A 20815-nucleotide genomic window follows, 5' to 3' on the forward strand; every position below is an offset into this window, starting at 1 on the left:
TCTGCCTAGGTTTTCCTCTAAGAGTTTTATAGTGTCTGGCCTTATATTTAGGTCTTTAATCCATTTTGAGCTTTTTTTGTGTATGGTGTTAGGGAGTGTTCTAATTTCATTCTTTTACATGTAGCTGTCCAGTTTTCCCAGCACCACTTATTGAAGAGGCTGTCTTTTCTCCATTGTATATTCTGGCATCCTTTATCAAATAAGGTGACCATATGTACGTGGGTATATCTCTGGGTTTTCTATCCTGTTCCATTTATCTATATTTCTGTTTCTGTGCCAGTACCATACTGTCTTGATTACTGTAGCTTTGTAGTATATTCTGAAATCAGAGAGCCTGATTCCTCCAGCTCCATTTTTCTTTCTCAAGATTGCTTTGGCTACTCGGGCTCTTTTGTGTTTCCATACAAATTGTGAAATTTTTTGTTCTAGTTCTGTGGAAAATGCCAGTGGTAGTTTGATAAGTCTTGCATTGAATCTGTAGATTGCTTTGGGTAGTATATTCATTTTCACAGTGTTGATTCTTCCAATCCAAGAACATGGTATATCTCTTCATCTGCTTGTATCATCTTTAATTTCTTTCACCAGTCTCTTATAGGTTTCTGCATACAGGTCTTCTGTCTCCTTAGGTAGGTTTGTTCCTAGATATTTTATTATTTTTGTTGCAATGGTAAATGGGAGTGTTTCCTTAATTTCTCTTTCAGATTTTTCATCATTAGTGTATAAGAATGCCAGAGATTTCTGTGCATTAATTTTGGATCCTGCTACTTTACCAAATTCATTGATTAGCTCTAGGAGTTTTCTGGCAGAATCTTTCGGATTCTCTATGTATAGTATCATATCATCTGCAAACAGTGACAGCTTTACTTCTTCTTTTACGATTTGGATTCCTTTTATTTCTCTTTCTTCTCTGATTGCTGTGGCTAAAAGTTCCAAAACTATGTTGAATAATAGTGTTCACAGTGGGTAACCTTGTCTTGTTCCTGATCTTGTGGAAATGTTTTCAGTTTTTCACCATTGAGAACGATGTTGGCTGTGGGTTTGTCATATATGGCCTTTATTATGTTGAGGTAAGTTCCCTCTATGCCTACTTTCTGAAGAGCTTTTATCATAAATGAGTATTGAATTTTGTTGAAAGGTTTATCTGCATCTATCGAGATGATCATATGGTTTTTATTCTTCAATTTGTTAATATGGTGTTTCACATTGATTTGCATATATTGAAGAATCCTTGCATTCCTGGGATAAACCCCACTTGATCATGGTGTATGATCCTTTTAATGTGCTGTTGGATTCTGTTTGCTAGTATTTTGGTAGGATTTTGCATCTATGTTCATCAGTGACATTGGCCTGTAGTTTTCTTTCTTTGTGACATCTTTTTCTGGTTTTGGTATCAGGGTGATGGTGGTCTCATAGAATAAGTTTGTGAGTGTTCCTCCCTCTGCTATATTTTAGGAAGAGTTTGAGAAGGATAGGTGTTAGCTCTTCTCTAAATGTTGCATAGAATTCTCCTGTGAAGCCATCTGGTCCTGGGCTTTTGTTTGTTGGAAGATTTTTAATCACAGTCTCAATTTCAGTGCTTGTGATTGGTCTGTTTATATTTCTGATTTCTTCCTGGTTCAGTCTCGGAAGGTTGTGCTTTTCTCAGAATTTGTCCATTTCTTCCAGATTGTCCATTTTATTGGCATAGAGTTGCTTGTAGTAATCTCTCATTCTCTTTTTTATTTCTGCAGTGTCAGTTGTTACCTCTCCTTTTACATTTCTAAGTCTATTTATTTGAGTGTTCTCCCTTTTTTTCTTGATGAGTCTGGCTACTGGTTTATCAATTTTGTTTATCTTCTCAAAGAACCAGCTTTTAGTTTTATTGATCTTTGCTATCGTTTCCTTCATTTCTTTTTCATTTATTTCTGATCTGATCTTTATGATTTCTTTCCTTCTGTTAACTTTGTGGGGGTTTTGCTCTTCTTTCTCTAATTGCTTTAGGTGTAAGGTTAGGTTGTTTATTTGATATGTTTCTTCTTTCCTGAGGTAGGACTGTATTGCTATAAACTTCCCTCTTAGAACTGCTTTTGCTGCATTCCATAGGTTTTGGGTCATCGTTTTTTCATTGTCCTTTGTTTCTAGGTATTTTTTGATTTCCTCTTTGATTTCTTCAGTGATCTCATGGTTGTTAAGTAGTGTATTGTTTAGACTTCACGTGTTTGTATTTTTTACAGATTATTTCCTGTAATTGATATCTAGTGTCATAGCTTTGTGGTTGGAAAAAGATCCTTGATACGATTTAAATTATCTTAAATTTACCAACGCTTGATTTGTGACCCAAGATATGACCTATCCTCAAGAATGTTCCATGAGCACTTGAGAAGGAAGTGTATTCTGTTGTTTTGGGATGGAATGTCCTATAAATATCAATTAAGTCCATCTTGTTTAATGTATCATTTAAAGCTTGTGTTTCCTTATTTATTTTCATTTTGGATGATCTGTCCATTGGTGAAAGTGGAGTGTTCGAGTCCCCTACTATTATTGTGTTACTGTCGATTTCCCCTTTTATGGTTGGTAGCATTTGCCTTATGTATTGTGTTGCTCCTATATTGGGTGCATAAAGATTTACAATTGTTATATCTTATTCTTGGTTTGATCCCTTGATCATTATTAATGTCCTTCTTTTTCTCTTGTAATAGTCTTTATGTTAAAATCTACTTGGTCTGATATGAGAATTGATACTCCAGCTTTCTTTTATTTAACATCTTTATTGGAGTATAATTTCTTTAAAATTGTGTGTTAGTTTCTGCTTTATGACAAAGTGAATCAGTTATACATATAAATGTGTCCCCATATTTCTTTCCTCTTGCACCTCCCTCCCTCTCTCCAGGTTTCTTTTGTTTTCCATTTGCATGGAATATCTTTTTCCATCCCCTCACTTTCCATCTGCATCTGTCCCTAGGTCTGAAGTGGGTCTCTTTTAGACAGCATATATGTGTTTTTGCATCCATTCAGCCAGTCTATGTCTTTTGGTTGGAGCATTTAATCCATTTACATTTATGGTAATTATCGGTACGTACATTCCTATTACCATTTTCTTAATTGTTTTGGGTTTGTTATTGTAAGTCTTTCCTTTCCTTTTCTTGTGTTTCCTGCTTAGACAAGTTCCTTTAGCATTTGTTGTAAAGCTGGTTTGGTGGTGCTGAATTCTCTTAGCTTTTGCTTGTCTGTAAAAGTTTTTAATTTCTCTGTCAAATCTGAATGAGATCCTTGCTGGGTAGAGTAATCTTGGTTGTAGGTTTTTCCCTTTAATCACTTTAAATATGTCCTGCCACTCCCTTCTGGTTTGCAGAGTTTCTGCTGAAAGACCAGCTGTTAACCTTATGGGGATTCCCTTGTATGTTATTTGTTGTTTTTCCCTTGCTGCTTTTAATATTTTTCCTTTGAATTTAATTTTTGATAGTTTGATTAATATGTGTTGACATGTTTCTCCTTGGATTTATCCTGTATGGGACTCTCCGCACTCCTGGACTCAATTAACTACTTCCGTTGCCATATTAGGGAAAATTTCCACTATAATCTCTTTAAATATTTTCTCAGCCCCTTTCTTTTTCTCTTCTTCTGGGACCCCTATAATTCCAATATTGGTGCATTTAATGTCCCAGAGGTCTCTGAGACTGTCCTCAATACTTTTCATTCTTTTTTCTTTATTCTGCTGTGCAGTAGTTATTTTCACTATTTTATGTTCCAGGTCACTTATCTGTTCTTCAGCCTCAATTATTCTGCTATTGATTCCTTCTAGAGAATTTTAACTTTCATTTTTTTATGTTGTTCATCATTGTTTGTTTGCTCTTTAGTTCTTTTAGATCCTTGTTAAACGTTTCTTGTATTTTCTCCATTCTATTTCCAAGATTTTGGATCATCTTTACTATTGTTACTCTGAATTATCTTTCAGGTAGACTGCCTATTTCCTCTTTATTTTTTTGGTCTGGTGGGTTTTTACCTTGCTCCTTTATCTGCTGTGTGTTTCTCTGTCTTTTCATTTTGCTTAACTTTCTGTGTTTGGGGTCTCCTTTTTGAAGGCTGCAGGTTCGTAGTTCCCGTTGTTTTTGGTGTCTGCCCCCAGTGGCTAAGGTTGGTTCAGTGGGTTGTGTAGGCCTGGTGGAGGGTACTAGTGCCTGTGTTCTGGTGGATGAGGCTCTATCTTGTCTTTCTGGTTGGCAGGACCGTGTCCCATTGTGTGTTTTGGGGTATCCGTGACATTATTATGATTTTAGGCAGCCTCTCTGCTGATGGGTGGGGTTGTGTTCCTGTCTTGCTAACTGTTTGACATAGGGTGTCCAGCATTGTAGCTTGCTGGTTGTTGAGTGGAGCTGGGTCTTAGTGTTGAGATGGAGATCTCTGGGAGAGCTTTTGCCATTTGATATTACGTGGAGCTGGGAGGTCTCTAGTGGACCAATGTCCTGAACTCAGCTCTCCCACCTCAGAGGCACAGGCCTGACCCCCTGTTAGAGCACCAAGACCCTTTCAGCCAAACAGCTCAGAAAAAAAGTGAAAAAAATGAAAGAAAAAAATAAAATAAAGTTATTAAAATAATTAATAAAATTTTTTAAATTAAAAAGTAATTTAAAAAAAAGAAAGAAGAGAGCAACCAAACCAAAATACAAATCCACCAATGATAACAAACACTAAAAACTATACTAAAAGAAAAAAAATGGACGGACAGAACCCTAGGACAAATGGTGAAAGCGAAACTATTCAGACAAAATCACACAAAGAAGCATACACATCCATACTCAGAAAAAGAGAAAAGGGAAAAAAATTTATATATCATTGCTCCCAAAGTTCACCACCTCAATTTTGGGATGATTCACTGTCTATTCAGGTATTCCAGAGATGCAGGGTAGATGAAGTTGATTGTGGACATTTAATCCACTGCTCCTGAGGCTGCTGTGAGAGATTTCCCTTTCTTTTCTTTGTTCGCACAGTTCCTGGGGTTCAGCTTTGGATTTGGCCCCACCTCTGCATATAGGTCTCCTGAGGGAGTCTGCTCTTCGCTCAGACAGGACGGGGTTAAGGAAGCAGCTGATTAGGGGGCTCTGGCTCACTCAGGCTGGGGGGGAGGGAGGGGTACGGAATGCAGGATGAGCCTGCAGCTGCAGAGGCCCGTGTGACATTACAAGAGCCTGAGGTGCTCCGTGTGTCCTCCCAGGGATGTTGCCCCCGGATCACAGGACCCTGGCAGCGGTGGGCTGCACAGGCTCCTGGGAGGGGAGGTGTGAAAAGTGAACTGTGCTTGCACACAGGATTCTTGGTGGCTGCAGCAACAGCCTTAGCATTTCATGCCCGTCTCTCGTGTCCGCGCTGATAGCCGCGGCTCACGCCCATCTCTGGAGCTCATTTAGGTGGTGCTCTGAATCCCCTATCCTCACGCACCCTGAAACAATGGTCTCTTGCCTCTTAGGCAGGTCCATACTTTTCCCCAGACTCCCTCCCAGCTAGCTGTGGTGCACTAGCCCCCTTCAGGCTGTGTTCACGCAGCCAACTGCAGTCCTCTCCCTGGGATCTCAACTCCAAAGAAGCCAGAGCCTCAGGTCCCAGCCCCCAACCATGCCGGCAGGTGAGCAGACAAGCCTCTCAGGCTGGTGAGTGCTGGTTGGCACCAATCCTCTGTGCAGGAACCTCTCTGCTTTGCTCTCTGCACCCCTGTTGCTGCACTCTCCTCCATGGCTCCAAAGCTTCCCCCCCCATCTCTGCCAGTGAAGGGGCTCCCTAATGTGTGGAAGTTTTTCCTCCTTCACAGCTCCCTCCCAGAGGTGCAGGTCCCATCCCTATTCTTTTGTCTCTGTTTTTTCTTTTTTCTTTTGCCCTACCCACATATGTGGGGAGTTTCTTGCCTTTTGGGAAGTCTGAGGTCTTCTGCCAGTGTTCAGTAGGTGTTCTGTAGGAGTTGTTCCACATGTAGATGTATTTCTGATGTATTTGTGGGGAGGAAGGTGATCTCCACTTCTTACTCCTCTGCCATCTTGAAGGTCTCCCCCTGTATGTGGAATCTTAAGAAATGATACAAATGAACTTATTTACAAAAAAGAAAGAGACTTACAGAGTTAGAGAATGAATTTATGGTTACCGGGGGAAGGGTGTGGGGGGGGAGATAGTTAGGGAGTTTGGGATTGACATGTACACACTGCTATATTTAAAATGGATAACCAACAAGGACCTACTGTATAGCACATGGAACTCTGCTCAGTATTATGCAACAACCTAAATGGGAAAAGAATTTGTAAAAGAATAGACTCATGTATATGTATGACTGAATCAGTTTGCTCTACACCTGAAACTAACACAACGTTGTTAATCAACTGTAGTCCAATATAAAATGTTTAAAAAATTACAATAAATTCTAATATACTTCTAAAAAATAAACAAATAAAAGTTGGGTGAAGAAAATAAATCAAGGAGGGAGTGATCAAGTGCATCACATGCTACCGATAGGTCAAGTAAGATGAGGACTGAGAAATGACCACAAGATTTAGCACATTTTTTAAATGGATGAAAGGAAGTCTTCAGACAGAGGGAATAGTGCAACTGTGTGAGAATGCACAGTGATTTCAGGCAACTGCAAATAATTCAAGATAACTAAAGTTTAGGGATATAGCAGAAACGAGAGAGCAGCACTGCTGGGTGGATACACACAGGCTAGGTCACAATGTCATGCTAAAAATTTTGGATTTATGCTAAAGGCTATGAGAATCCACAGGAAAACTTTAAGTTGGGGAGTAACAGAGCCAAGTATTTAAAAAATCAATTTGAGACCAGTATGAAAAATGGAGAACAAATCTGAAGGCAAGGAAACCGGTTAACAGTCTGTTACTATAGTCCAGGGAGAAACTAAAGGCAGTGACAGCGGGGATCAAAATGAGAGGATGGGTCAGATAGTTAGGAAGTTGTAGGACTTTGTGACAATTTTGAAATGCAGGAAGGAGATATTAGAGGGAGGAAGGAGTCAAGGATGACTTGGGTTCTGGTTTGGACAAGTGGGTAGGGGTAACCATTCACAGAGGGAACACTGGAGAAAGAGTAAGTTTGGCAGTAAAAAAAATCACGCACAAAGGAATGCAGAAGACCACGTGGTATCTTGGAATTATACAGTATGTCACATATACTTTCTCATTCAATCCTGTTAGTTAGGGAGATGAGAAACAGGCTTGTAGAGATTAAGTAATTTACCCAAGTTTACACAGCCAGGATGTGAGAGTGTAGACTAGAACTCAAGCTCACTGTTCTTCCACTTCTTCAAAGCTACTGTGCCAAAGATTTTGAGGCAAGGAGGAAGAGCACTTAAAAAAATGAGTGAAGATGAGCAAGCGGAGAAAGAAGGGGACTCTCAGCATTTGAGGGCAGTTTTCCCAAATATCTTTTTCTTTAAGTCTGCCTGGATGGAAGATAGAGACAATAAAAATGTTGATCAGCAACATATTTGGCTTATTAAATTGAATGGTATGTTATATAAAGTAGGGGAGATAACAACTTGGTAGTTTTTCCACACCTCTCAGTGTCTTCTTGGCTTATCTTAATCATCCTAAGTTTGTCCCCAATAACTATCGATGAACACAGGAATAGTGCTGAATGGTCCAGGCTCTAGTAGTTCTCACAGTCTAGTGAGGGAGATAGACACATAATTATAATAGAGGGTAACCATAAAATCTAGGAAGAGAATTTAAAAATAAACTATTTTGGAATAATTTCAGATTCACAGAAGAGTTGTTGCAAAGGTAACAGAGAACTATTGGATAACAGTAACCCAGTTTCAGTTTCTCCTAATGTTATCATTTTACACTACATTTATCAAAACTAAGAAACCAACATTTGTACATTACTATTAACTAAACCCTAGACTTTGGATTTCACCAGTTTTTCATTTATGTCATTTTTCTGTTCTAGGATCCAATCTGGTGTCCCCCATTGCATTTTCACTTGTCATGATTCCTTAGCTTCCTCTGATCTATGGTAGTTTCTCAGTCTTTCCTAGTTTTTCTGGAAACATAGATATTTTAAAACATTACATATAATATACAGCATATTACATATACATATATTTTACAGATTGAACCCTCTTGATTACCTTTGCTGGGACATGCTAAAGGCACAAGCTTATTCAGTGAAAATCAGAGATGTAAAACATCTGAGGCAATGCATCAGATACCTTGTGCAAAGATTGCTACATATGCGCTGTATTAATGCACTGTGTTCATGGCAATTTTGCACAGTGCATTGAACTATGCATTGCCAATGGGGAATAAACATTGAACATATCATGCATTGTAATGTAATTATTATATGTATTTACCCATGTCTCTGAATTTTATTGCAACCCTGTACAAAGTAGTAATTTGTAAATTTAACATCATCCAAATAAAAATATCAACAGAGTTAATTTTTTAATTGGGCAAGCTAATTATAAGTTCATATAGAAAAATAAATAAGCAAAAATAACCAGGAAATCCTGGAAAAGAAGAATAGTGACAGGTAGCCCTACCAGATATTAAAATATTTTAAAGTTTCAATAATTATAAACAAAGGGTATGGCCACATAAATAGACATACAGACCAATTTAAAAAAAACGAAAGTTCATAAGTAGAAACAAATAAATATTGAAATTTAGGATCTGATATAGACGACATTTTAAATTAATGGAGAAAAGATAGACTATTTCGTAAATAGTTGGGACAACCGGTAGCCATCTGAAATAATAAAATAGTTCCATACTTAAGGCTGTACACCAGGATAAACTACAAATGAAAAAATGATTTGAATGTACAAAGGAAAATAATAAAAGAGCACTAGAAGAAAAGTTGGGAGAATTACTCTATAACATTGGAGTTTTGGGGAAAGCCTTTCTAACTATGATTCAAGATCCAAATGCCATAGAAGATGCCATCACATTCCATAAAAGACCAACACCCCAACAGAATATGGGCAAAACTCATGAACAAATAACAGAAAAGAAAATATAAATAGCCCTCAAAGATTCTTGTCCTCTAGATGACATGATACTATACATAGAGAATCCTAAAGATGCTACCACAAAACTACTAGAGCTAATCAATGAATTTGGTAAAGTAGCAGGATACAAAATTAATGCACAGAAATCTCTGGCATTCCTATACACTAATGATGAAAAATCTGAAAGAGAAATTAAGGAAACACTCCCATTTATCACTGCAACAAAAAGAATAAAATATCTAGGAATAAACCTACCTAAGGAGACAAAAGACCTGTATGCAGAAAACTATAAGAGACTGATGAAAGAAATTAAAGATGATACAAATAGATGGAGAGATATACCATGTTCTTGGATTGGAAGAATCAACATTGTGAAAATGACTCTACTACCCAAAGCAATCTATAGATTCAATGCAATCCCTATCAAACTACCACTGGCATTTTTCACAGAACTAGAACAAAAAATTTCACAATTTGTATGGAAACACAAAAGACCCTGAATAGTCAAAGCAATCTTGAGAAAGAAAAACGGAGCTGGAGGAATCAGGCTCCCTGACTTCAGACTATACTACAAAGCTACAGTAATCAAGACATTATGGTACTGGCACAGAAACAGAAATATAGATAAATGGAACAGGATAGAAAACCCAGAGATATACCCACGTACATATGGTCACCTTATTTTTGATAAAGGAGGCCAGAATATACAATGGAGAAAAGACAGCCTCTTCAATAAGTGGTGCTGGGAAAACTGGACAGCTACATGTAAAAGAATGAAATTAGAACACTCCCTAACACCATACACAAAACTAAACTCAAAATGGATTAAAGACCTAAATATAAGGCCAGACACTATAAAACTCTTAGAGGAAAACCTAGGCAGAACACTCTATGACGTAAGTCACAGCAAGATCCTTTTTGACCCAGCTCCTAGAGAAATGGAAATAAAAACAAAAATAAACAAATGGGACCTAATGAAACTTCAAAGCTTTTGCACAGCGAAGGAAACCATAAACAAGACTAAAAGACAACCCTCAGAATGGGAGAAAATATTTTCAAATGAAGCAACTGACAAAGGATTAATCTCCAAAATTTACAAGTAGCTCATGCAGCTCAATATCAAAAACACAAACAACCCAATCCAAAAATGGGCAGAAGGCCTAAATAGACATTTCTCCAGAGAAGATATACAGATTGCCAACAAACACTTGAAAGGATGCTCAACATCACTAATCATTAGAAAAATGGAAATCAAAAGTACAATGAGGGCTTCCCTGGTGGTGCAGGGGTTGAGAGTCCGCCTGCCGATGCAGGGGACACAGGTTCGTGCCCCAGTCCGGGAAGATCCCACATGCCGCGGAGCGACTGGGCCCGTGAGCCATGGCCGCTGAGCCTGTGCGTCTGGAGCCTGTGCTCCGCAGTGGGAGAGGTCACAACAGTGAGAGGCCCATGAAACGCAAAAAAAAAAAAAAAAAATAGTACAATGAGGTATCACCTCACACCAGTCAGAATGGCCAGCATCAAAATATCTACAAACAATAAATGCTGGAGAGGGTGTGGAGAAAAGGGAACCCTCTTGCACTGTTGGTGGGAATGTAAATTGATACAGTAACTATGGAGAACAGTGTGGAGGTTCCCTAAAAAACTAAAAATAGAACTACCATGCGACGCAGCAGTCCCACTACTGGGCGTATACCCTGAGAAAACCATAATTCAAAAAGAGTCATGTGTCACAATGTTCATTGCAGCTCTATTTACAATAGCCAGGACATGGAAGCAACCTAAGTGTCATCAACAGATGAATGGATAAAGAAGATGTGGCACATATATACAATGGAATATTACTCAGCCATAAAAAAACAGAATTGAGTTACTTGTAGTGAGGTGGATGGACCTAGAGACTGTCATACAGCATGAAGTAAGTCAGAAAGAGAAAAATAAATACCGTATGCCAACACATACATATGGAGTCTAAAAAAACATGGTTCTGAAGAACTTAGGGGCAGGACAGTAATAAAGATGCAGACTTGAAGACACAGGAAGGGGGACGGGTAAGCTGGGACAAAGTGAGAGAGTGGCATGGATTTATATGTACTACCAAATGTAAAACAGATAGGTAGTGGGAAGCAGCTGCATAGCACAGGGAGATCAGCTCGGTGTTTTGTGACCACCTAGAGGGGTGGGATAGGAAGGTTGGGAGAGAGATGAAAGAGGGAGGAGATATGGGGATATATGTATATGTATAGCTGATTCACTTTGTTATAAAGCAGAAACTAACACACCATTGTAAAGCAATTATACTCCAATAAAGATGTTAAAGAAAAAAGAAGATTCTTGTTCTCTCTTACATAAGAAAAATGCCAAATATAACTACTAAGATTTGTAACCACCCCCAAAATTGATAACATACTTTTTTTTTTTTTTTTGCGGTATGCGGGACTCTCACTGTTGTGGCCTCTCCCGTTGAGGAGCACAGGCTCCAGACACGCAGGCTCAGCGGCCATGGCTTATGGGCCCAGCCACTCTGTGGTATGTGGGATCTTCCCGGACCAGGGCATGAACCCGTGTCCCCTGCATCGGCATTCGGACTCTCAACCACTGCGCCACCAGGGAAGCCCGATAACACACTTTATTAGCAAGGCTGTGGGAAATTATACACTCTCATACATTCCTGGTGGGAATGCAAATTGATACTACCCTGATAAAGGGCTCTTTGGCTATATCTATTGAAACAAAAAATACATTTTTCATTGAATGAGCAATCCAACTTCCGGGTGCTTACCAATATACCTGAACATCTATAAAATAAAATATGTACAAGATTATTAATTGCAACTTTAGCATATAGCAAAAGATTGGAAACAATCCAAGTATCTATCAACAGGGTACTGATTAGATAAATTAAGGATCAATCACACAATAGGATATTATGACATATAAATGAATGAGGAAGATCTACTTGTATTGATATGGAAAGATATCCAAGTGAAGAAAAATAAAGGTGCCAATCAGAATGTGTAGTATTCTATACTATGTAAGAAGGAGATAAAATAGAGTATATATTCATAGTTACATAAAGAAACTCTGGAAAGTATGTATTTATTGAGATTAACTGATTGGAGCAATAGGGTGAATGGGAAAGATGGGAGAGGAGTAGGAGCAAGACTTTTCACAATATACCCTTTATTGCTTCAGTTTTGAATCATATGAGTGTATTACCTATTCAAGAAAAGGTAAACTACAAATAAAGATAAATATAAAACTCCAGGTTAGAATAACAAGATGAGAAAAGGGTTTTTCAATGAGTCAGTAAAGCATGCTACAAACTTTGTTGTGTTTCAAAAAATAACAGAAATACTGAATCATTTTAGGTATGTTAAAACATTTTATAGTTAAGTGTACATATTAAAAATTAAGGGCAGCCACTAAAGGAATATAAATGCAAACTATAGTTTCTAAGCCATCACAGGAAACAAAAGGGGATATAGACAAATTTATCAATTCAAGAGAAGGAAAAAATGTCAGAAAGCGTGGTAAAAAGAAAGTACAAAACAAAGTGGTAAAAACAACTCTCCAAATGTGGCAATCATAATACACTTAAACAGGTGGAATTAATCAATTAAAAGGAAGATTTTCAGAATGAATAAGAGACATGCACAAGGTTATTTCTTGCAGCGTTATTTATAATAGGAAAAGGCTAGAAACAATCCAAATGTTCCATCAATAAAGGTCTGGTACATCCACAATATGAAGTACTCTATTGCTTTGAAAAGGAATTAAGAATATATATACTCTGATGGAGTGATCTACAGGACTTAATATTCATTTAAAAAAAAAGCAAGGTGGAGGGGCTTCCCTGGTGGCAGTGGTTGAGAATCTGCCTGCTAATGCAGGGGACAAGCCCTGGTCTGGGAGGATCCCACATGCCACGGAGCAACTAGGCCCGTGAGCCACAACTACTGAGCCTGCGCGTCTGGAGCCTGTGCTCCGCAACAAGAGAGGCCGCGATAGTGAGAGGCCCGCGCACCATGATGAAGAGTGGCCCCTGCTTGCCACAACTACAGAAAGCCCTCGCACAGAAACGAAGACCCAACACAGCAAAAATTAATTAATTAATTAATTCCTACCCCCAACATCTTTAAAAAAAAAAAAGCAAGGTGGAAAAAAGTGTGAATATGACACCACCCACATAAGAAGGGAAGAGATAGAAATACCTATATACATATTTGTTTCTATAGGGAGTATGAAGGAATAGCATAAAGAGACAGGGATTAAAAACTAGACTTCTTTGAGTATACTTTGTTCCATAGATTTGACTTTGAAACCATGTAAATATATTACAAAATTGTGAAACTATTTTTTTAAAAAGCAATCCCTAAAAAATCAAAAGCAAAATGAAACAAATGAATCTGTGTATCCAGATGGTGACATAATAACACAGAAAGTGACTTTAAAACACAGCAACATTAATGTATATCCCTAACAGGATACATCTTAAGGTAAGGACAAAAAATCTATAAAAGAATCTTAAACTCTTTGTAAGTAACCATATTTTTGGTGGTATGGTGTTGGTATTGTTATTCTGAAACTGTTGTCTCTATATTATGGAATAAAGCAAATTAGTGATTATGTTGTTATTTTGAGAATCAGGATATTTGTTGTGGGAGAAAGGAGATATAGGTTGTTGAGGTGAAGTAAAAATCCTATACTGTAGCCCTGAATTTAAATTGGAAGGATCACGATGCCCAGGGCCCAGATTTTTATTTCAAAATACCATTTCACACTAAAAAGAACCAGGACTCCTGAGAGAAATGGCTGATTTCTAGTCTGAGGTAGGAAACATACAAGTAGAACCTTCAATATCTTGCTTTCTCAGAAAACAAGGAGGTTATCACAGACCACTAGGGTTGTGTCAAAAGGACACAGGGGCCAGAGTGTAGGGACCAAAGATGGGACAATCTGAGCTCAGTAAGGAGAATAACTGTAATGGACTGAAATATATCAAATGTTTAAATCCATATGTTTATGATAATACTAAAAAAAGGTCACATTTGAAAAATGATAGATAATTAACTCATTATTTTGCAAGTCAATAAATAAAGGCATTTAACCTGCCTTTCCTATGTGAACTGTACCACTAGGTACAAAATAGTAGAGGAGGGGAAGTTTCTTTTTATAAAAGAATTTCAGCTAATAAATGAATATGGAATGATAGAATATCACTATTTTGCAACTCTTAATGAATAAGTGGATCTTACCATTGAGAGACAACCAGACATTATGTGCCTCCTGATGGGAGAACTCCATATGAGCAGTCTAGCCAAGAAAACTGAACCTGAATCTGATTAAGCCTTTAAAGTGAAACACCAATCTGTAGGAAATACAGAAGACAGAGAATATGTTAATACCACGGGAATGGAATCAGGAAAGTCCAGCTGGGGAAACCCTACAAGACAAACAATCAGATTTCTTCAACAAATTGCAAGGAAAAAAGGAGAGATAAGAGGGAAAACCTATGGCTTAAAAGAGACTTAAAAACCTTATGAGACATATAAACCAAACGCAATGCATTGACCTTGTTTGTAGCTTGATTCTCTCTCTCTCTCCTTCACGCGCACACACACACACACACACACACAACACACACTCATTTCTGAAACAGTTGAGCAATTTGAACAAAGAAAGCATATTTGATGATATTAAGGAGTTGTACTTTTAGGAATAATAATGGTAGTGTGGTTATATTTAATAAGGCCTTCTTATCTTTTATAAGTATTAATATATAATATTTATGGATGAAAGGATATGAAGTCTGAGATTTACTTCAGAATAATATGGGAGGAAGAGAAGATGGGAGTATAAATGACAGAAACGAGATTAGCTATTAGCTGATAATGTTGAAAATAGGTGGTGGGGCTTATTGTATTATACATTTTCTTTTTTTATAATAAAATATTTTAAAAATTTGTCCATTTATTGGGTCACAGAGGTATACAAAAATAAAGATATAATCAATCAATAAAGCTAAGAACAGGCTCTGGGAAAAGAGTAATAAAGGAGACAAACTTCTGGGCAGATTCATCAAATAAAAGAGAGAAGACACAAATAAAGTATGTCAGGAGTACAAAGGTGGCCATGATTCAGATTCAGAAAAGTCAAAAGCAAAGTTTTGCACAACTTTCTACTAATAAAGTTTGACCCCCAAAAGATATTTGGCAGGATCTGGGGAGTGGTTGTCACAACCTAGGTGATGGTATGGGGCAGGGGACGTGGGGGGGAGTGCTACTGACATCTAAAATGCACAAGACAGCCCCCACAACCAAGAATCATCCAGCCCCAAATGTCAGTAGTGCCAAGATTAAGAAACTCTGACTTGGATTAAATTGGCAAGCTTCTAGGAAAGTATTATTATCAACAATGACCCAAAAAGAAATTGAAATCATTTTCATAAAGCCACCTGTTTCCAAAATCCACCAGGTCAGCAAGTTCTGCCCGATGAGTTCTACCAAGACTTCAAGGAACACATGCTTTTCTTTTCACATAGACAGTTTTAGGAAATAGAAAAAGATGGGAAACTACCAAACTCATTTCACAAGCAAGCATAACCTTGTTACTGAAACCAAACAAGGACAGCATAAAAATAAAAGATTATAGGCCAATATAATTTAAAAACAATGATGCAAAAATTCTAAAAATATATTAGTAAATTGAATCTAGTGCATATTAAAAGAATAGTTTATCATGACCAAGTGATATGAATGAAAATATGGATAAAAATATGGATCATCAAAAGGAAACCTATTGATGTAATTCACACATTAACCAAGTAGAGGAATAAACTATATGACTTTTTCAATACATGCAAGAAAAGCATCCAATAAAATTCAACATTTATTCATAATAATATTAATGATAAAGTTCTAGGAAACCAAGGAGAGAAAGAAATTATTTTAAAGTGATAAATGGTAACTTCCAGAAACCTACTGCAGACATATTTAATAGTGAAACATTAGAATCAGTCTGTTAAAGTCTGGAACAAGAAATGATAACCACTATACCCACTACAAGAGTTATAAAGATTTGAAAGGTAAAGACACAACTGTTACTATTTGCAAATGATATGACTGTCTATTTAGAAAATCCAAAACCATCACCTTTAAGCCAGTACATCTAGTGAGCTAACATAGAGACTGGATATAAGATAAACATACAAAATCATTTTCCTATACATGATAATAACCAATTAACGTATAACAGGGGAAAATGTTAATAGCAACAAAAACTAAAAAGTACCAAAAAATAAGCTTAACAAAAAGTACAACTCTTTCATGGAAAAAACTATAAAGTTTACTGAAAGAAATAAGAGAAGGTCTGAATAAATAAATAGACATTGTAGATAGGAAAGCTAAATATTCTCAATATATCTATTCTCCTCAAATGAATCCATAAATTCAGTGCAATCACAATAAAAATTGGGATTTTCCTTAGAACCTGACCAGATAATTCTAAAGTTCTTATGGAAGATTAAAGCTCAAGAATAGCCAAGGCAGTTCAACAATGGTGAAGGAATAGAAAAATAGATTAATGGAACAGACTAGTGATCCAGAAACAGACCCATGGGTACTTGACGTAGCATTTCAAATCAATGGGAAAAGAATATTCATGAAGTGGTGTTAATGCAATTAGCACTAACATTTAGGAAAACATTGTTAAATTTCTATCTAAACCCATTAATAAAAATAAATTATAGAGGAATTAAGAGCATTATGGATAAAAAGCAAAACAATAAAATTAATACAAAAAATAATGTGTTGATGATCTTGAGGGCAGGAAGGCTTTATCAATTTCTTAGGGCTGCCATAACAAATTACCACAAACTGGGTGGTTTAAAACAACAGAAATTTATTCTCTCACAATCTGGAAGCCAGAAGTCCAATATCAAGGTGTCAGCAAGGTTAGTTCCTCCTGGAGGCTCTGAGGGAGAAGCTAGTCCATGCTTTTCTCCTGGCTTCTTGTGGCTGTGGGCAATCCTTGGCGTTCCTTGGTTTGTAAATGCATCACTTCCATCTCTGCCTCTGTCTTCACATGGCCTTCTCCTCCCTATGTGTCTCCTTTTCTTAGAAGGACACGTATCACTGGATTTAGGGCTCAGTAGGAAAATCCAGCATGATCTCATCTCCAGATCCTTAATTACATCTGCACAGGCCCTGTTCCCAAATAAGGTCTCATTCACAAGTTCTGGGTAAACATATCTTTTGTTGGGCCAACATGCAACCTACTACATAGGCCTTCTAAAATAAGACAAAAAGGAAGACTCATAAATTTGACTTCATTAAAAACTATATGAATGAAAAGACACCATAAATAATGTTAATAGAAAACCACTTATGGGAAAACGTTCATTATCTCTTTTGGATTTCTTTTTTTTTTAAGTTAAATTACAGATTATGTAGTTTTTTAAAAAATCCTATAAATCAATAAGAAAAACAGTCCAATAGAGAAATGACTAAGTATATAAAGTTGTTACCCAGAAAAAATAAAATAAAATAAACAAATATTACATAAATTAAATAAGATAAACATAAAAAGATGCTCAATGACATTAGTATTCAGATAAATTAGGCTTAAGGTAAGATACCATTTTTGTACCCATCAGATTGCTCAAAATTAAGGTTTAATAATATCATGTATTGGTAAGGATGGGGAAAATGGAGACTTTCATATACTACTGGTTGGTGCAGATAATTTAAATGTGTTTTTGGATATATCAAAAATTTAAATGCGTATTTCCAAAACACCTGTTTGCATTCACAAGCAGACATACATGTATGTTCACTGAAGTATTTTCAAGAGTTCTAACCTGGAAACAAAGTGAATGTTCATCAACAGAGGAATGCCTACATAAACCACAGTATATGAAGTAGATCTCTATGTAATAACATGACTAGATCTTCATGACATAATTTTGGATGAATAAGGCACTCTGCACAACAGTAGGTACAGCATAATATTGTTTGCATTAAAAGAATACGCAGAAAACAACAATATTTTATATGTATTGCTGTGTGTGTGTGTGTGTGTGTGTGTGTGTGTGTGTGTGTGTGTGTGTAAATTCATAGGGAAAAATCTGGAAGGATACAAACCAATCCTGTAACAGTGGTTACCTTTGGGGAGGGAGATAAAGGAGACTGTGATTATGGGTGACAGACATGGGGAACTTTAACCTTATCTATAATATTTAAATTATTTTCATAAAGAATGTGTTTATATATTACTTATACAATTTTTAAAAAATTTAAAGAGAGTGAATGGGAAACAACAGAAAGGAGACAGTGTGTGAACTCTTTTTTCAAGAAATGTAATAATAAAAGATTTATTATTAATAGTGAGAGAATAGCTAAGCAAACTGGAACATCTCCTAGAAGGAAGATTAATGTAGACATTAACATAAAATGCAAAACCATGGAAAACATTTATAAAATGTGAAGTTTAAAAAATTTTGGATTTTTGAAAATTAGTATGATTAAAACTTCCAGGTAATATAAGGGAGCAACAATAAAATATTCCCAGGAACTTGGAAATAAAATGTTATTCAAGAGTTAAACTATAAAATTAATGTATGGTGAATCAAATGGAAAAATCACCTTCAAGAAATATAATGGCTTCCAGACAAGCAAGATTTGACTATAATTTGGGTGGATAGTTTTGACATATCTAAAGCAAGAATGTGTCAGTGAACCATGGAAGCGTAGAAAAAGGAGACAGTGAAGTCCACATAGAGCAGACTTGTTAGTTACTTAATCTTAGGGCGCCTTAGCTTCTCCATCTCTAAAGCGTGGTTAATCATAGTATTTACTTCATAGGGTTATTGTATAAAACAAAATAGCACTTGGTAAGGACGGAGGCTTACACATTATTAAAGGAAGGGAATGTGGTGGTCAGGCCACTATACTCCAATATAAAATAAACTGTTACTGTTCTATTTCTCATCAACAACCAGCATCCTGGTTTTCACACATCAGTCTCTCATGAGTTAATCAGTATGAGTCAGCCTCCTGAGACTGACCAGTTCAGGGACACTGAGGAGATCAAGTTTCTGAGATGGAAAGGTCCAGCCTGGACTGAGGTTGAAAGCACCAAGGTAATGCCATCCAACAAGGCATCTTGGTAGCCAGCCAGTTAACCTTCCTTGGTGACACACTACCTTTGGCTTTTCTAATCTATTCATACTTCTGAATAACTTGCCAGGGAAGGTGGTCTATGCAGAAGGAATAAAAAGACTAGAAAAAATAAGCTAAAATATTAACAAGTGGTTGTTTGTGAGAAGGAATTATGGGTTATTTGCTCTACTTTTCTATAGTTTCCAAGTTTTCTTTAGTGAGCATATATTACTTTAATATTTTAAAAACATCTTTAAAGGATGATGAGGTGAAGAAAAAGAGAAGGCAGTAGCTTCAAGGGGCCAAGGGTAGAGTTAGGATCAGAGTAGGAGCAGGCAAGCACTCTTTCTTCCAAAATGAAGTAGCTTTCCCTGGAAAGACTTTTTCTCCCCATGTGTACCTGGGCCTTTAAGTAGCTTGTTATTTGCCAGTCATGGCATTTGCATAACCAGTGAATGCGATGGAAACCATTTGCTTGAGAATTCTAAATGTATCTCTGTATCTAACTATATCGCTGGCTGGCCGTTGAACCCAAAAGTCCCAGATCTGAGTTCTTGAGCATTCCCTCCCTCTTTCTTCATCATCATTACCAAATATTTGCTAGTCACCTCCTAGGTGCCTGACTTTATGCTAATTTAGGCGGGGGTGAGTGTGGGTTGGAACGGAGGGAGCTTACGAGGAGAGACTATACTCCAATATAAAATAAAAATTAAATTGAAAAAAAGATAAACGAAAATGCAAAATCACTGTGGCCTAGGTGAGGTGGCTAGGGAAGGCTTAGAATCACAGATTTTCCGAGTTGGACCTGAAAGGTCAATCGGTCTAGTTCTCTTACCCCGCGATTCAGAGAGCAGGTGGTACTCAAACCTTGACTTGAAAGACGTGCAGGGTTTGGATCGACTGAGATCAAGATGTGGGGGTTGGGGCAGTAAACAAAGGGAGCAAAGGCCCTGGGGCCAGGACACCTAGCGGGGTGTGGTCCGATTACCCTGCGGCCAGTGATCAGCTTTACCTACAGGTTTCCTTTCTAGCTTCCCTTTCTGCCTTTATTTTCAGCTGAGTCTTTGTTGCCTCAGTCTTGTGACCTACGTACGCACGAGGGAGCCTTCCAAAGCCGTTATACAATCTCCTCCAGCTCCTCTCCGGCCAAGGCTGCCCTGAGCACCGCTCCCTCCCAGCCCAGTTCCCGCTTGGGGCACTCGCTTCCTCAAAGCACACCACTGCCCTCCTTCCCAAGCGCGCCGATTCGCCACTTTCTGAGGAATAAAGTATTTACCTTAGGGAGTTGTTTCTTGTTTGGTTTGGATCGGAGTAAGGAGTTGAATCTGAGCTTTGAGTCAAAAGGATAAAATACAATAAAGACCCGGAAATTCCAATTCTTTAGACCTTGAATGCAAACGATCGTTCTTTCCTTTTAGGTTTGAAGTTACCATAAGTTCCTAAAACTAGTCCGGCAGAAGAAACAGCCTCCCTAACATCCTGTGTCCACAGCAAGTGTGGACAACTGAAATAGTCATTTGAGGTGTTTCGAAAATAACCCCCTGATAGCACATTGCCTACGGTGACACATTCTCGTCCCCGGGGCGGGCTGGGTCGTCGGGGGCGGGGCGAGTCCCCAGGCGCCGAGCGCAGCTGCTGGGACACCGGGCGTCAGCCCCGCCTCCGGCTT

General features: G+C 37.6%; 1 protein-coding gene across 4 annotated transcripts in view; it reads right to left on the reverse strand.

The window, feature by feature from the left end:
- Positions 1–20713, reverse strand: part of LOC132513346 (doublesex- and mab-3-related transcription factor C1-like) — a 162914-nt gene extending 142201 nt beyond the window's left edge. The window contains exons 1-5 of one of the 4 annotated variants that reach the window (XR_009538444.1): positions 20423–20713; positions 14245–14357; positions 7529–7637; positions 7210–7414; positions 4783–6032 (exon numbers count right to left, since the gene is read on the reverse strand). The gene's annotated coding sequence lies outside the window, so the exon portion shown is untranslated. Of the gene's footprint in view, positions 1–4782; positions 6033–7209; positions 7415–7528; positions 7638–14244; positions 14358–20422 lie in introns of those variants that run through there. The other 3 variants (XR_009538445.1, XR_009538446.1, XM_060137586.1) reach the window with 3 other exon arrangements.
- Positions 20714–20815: the final 102 nt, after the last annotated feature.

Source organism: Lagenorhynchus albirostris, chromosome X (genome assembly GCF_949774975.1).
Source record: "Lagenorhynchus albirostris chromosome X, mLagAlb1.1, whole genome shotgun sequence".
Classification (NCBI taxonomy): Eukaryota; Metazoa; Chordata; class Mammalia; order Artiodactyla; family Delphinidae; genus Lagenorhynchus; species Lagenorhynchus albirostris.